Source organism: Solanum dulcamara, chromosome 7 (assembly GCF_947179165.1).
Source record: "Solanum dulcamara chromosome 7, daSolDulc1.2, whole genome shotgun sequence".
In the NCBI taxonomy this organism is placed as follows: domain Eukaryota; kingdom Viridiplantae; phylum Streptophyta; class Magnoliopsida; order Solanales; family Solanaceae; genus Solanum; species Solanum dulcamara.
In genome coordinates, this window is record NC_077243.1 from 34,492,818 (window position 1) to 34,494,968 (window position 2,151).

The 2,151-nt window shown below is 40.5% G+C and overlaps 1 pseudogene; it reads right to left on the reverse strand.

The window, feature by feature from the left end:
- Positions 1-555: 555 nt before the first annotated feature.
- On the reverse strand, positions 556-672 carry LOC129897924 (5S ribosomal RNA; annotated as a pseudogene).
- Positions 673-2,151: the final 1,479 nt, after the last annotated feature.

The following is a 2,151-nucleotide window of genomic DNA, read 5'->3' on the forward strand; positions in this document are numbered from 1 at the left end:
ACTTGAATACACTTCCCCTCTTTAGGGTGTACCCGTGTCACTATTTGTTGTGTTCTACCTTACGCCCTTATTTCCAATTTTCCAATACGTATGATTCTTTTCCAACACATTCGGTATACTGCACCATATCTATGCCTTTCTTTATATCTTCCATACCTTTGGTTGCCTAGGTACGACAACTTAACATAATCATGAGGTGCTAATCCAGTCTAATTATGGGTACTCGAGTCACGTAGCAATTTATTTGAAGCTACTTTCCATTTATTTTGATCAACAACTAGCTAGGGCTTATAGTCATTTCCAATTCTCAAATAGGCAGTACTTACCTTCTGACGCTCGGTGTCCCAAGCTTTGTCATAGTCCTAACCTTATCCCAGTGGGTACCACTTGTCCCTTTAATGAATTCACAATGCATTAGTTATTTTGCAAAGCTACATCTCCTATCTCAAAGGGTCTTATCATCTTTCACGGTGGAGTTACGTATCCACAATACTTCTTTATATCAACAATGCCATGCACGGCCAACGTGTGTATATACATGCATATCATCTCATATCACAGCCACACAGGGCTTCTCAGGGGTCACTCATCCCAATATTACTCTTGCCCAAGCACGCTTAACTTCGGAGTTCTAATGGGATCCGGTACGTTAGTGCTGGTATGATCGCACCCTCCCCTATGGGGCGCATATCTATCGAAGAAGATGATGACCCAGCAGCTGATCTAGTAGGCCAAGATGCACCGCCCAAGTTACCCTTATATTCTTATTACACGGACCACATCCTATCTTTAGCCACTTCATCACAAGGCTTTACTTATTTTCATAACTATCCTCATTATATTCACATCATATCATGTTCGCATTCTACCCCATAGTATAACACTTCTTAACCTTTTTCATGATTCTTACTGTGGGTTACTTACCCTTCTTAGTTAATTTTATCCTTAATATATCGTTCTATCCAAAACTACCAGTCTTTCCTAAATCATTTTCCTTTTATTTCAAGGAAAATTTGGGCAGAGTTTCCTCTATATTTCTTACTATCTCAACACCTACACGCAGAAAATGCCAACAATTCCTCACAGGGGCAATATGCATAAAGATACATATATACATATCATATCACGTCATATCACAGCCTCACAGAGCGCCCAATATCAACAATAGTATAAACTGATGGACTTACCTCGTATGTCCAACTCGAACTGCATCTGTTTAGACTTTCCGTCTACTTTTCCTTTCAATTTTCAACTTTACATGTCAACCGTAATTCAATACCTTACTTGGCACCTATCATTCGTGCCTTGCTTACCTGCGTGCTGTGTAACTTCTAATATCGTCAGTAATCTTCTTCTATTGATGTTGTCCTTCTGCTGAAATCACAAGTTAGTATGAGGAATTTCATTCCCTATGACTCGGCTCTATCGCACAATCATAGATATAAAAGAAAGGTAACATCCTAAATGTCCTGTAGCCTCTTGTCTATAGATGTGGTGCACAACACACTGATAAGCAAGACTCTACTAGACACGGTCTGTAGACACTCTAAGGACGAACTACTCTGATACCACTTCTGTCACGACCCAATCCTGTAGGCCGCGACTAGGGTCCGACCTGGACCCCCGTATACCCACCTATCAGTTGTGGTCAAATTGAACCATGAATAAGGTGATACTACTCAAACAAAACCCCCAATAATTTAAAACTTTTTTATGTACGTAGGGCCTCCTTTACTCATCTCATAACACATAAGGGCATGCAGGCCGACAAGGCTGCTATAACAACAAAAAAACATTCACAACATGTCGTATAGGCATAATCAAAACAAACTCACCAATAACCTACATCCATATGTCTACAGACCTCTAGGAATAGTAACAGTAGCATATGGCGGGACAAGGCCCCCACCGTACCCCTAAATGTACAAATGTATACATTAAGCAACCAGTATCAAAATTTAGGCTCCAGAATAGTGAAGCACTGCCGACACAGTTGAGAGGAACTCCTAAGCTGACGGATCTCTAGAATGAACATCCCCCCCGAAGAAAAGGGGGGTCAGTACGATATATGTACTGATTATATAAGCACAACATAACTGAGATAACAACTGAACAAAGGATGCAGGAAACCAAGTATAACATTTAATAGGG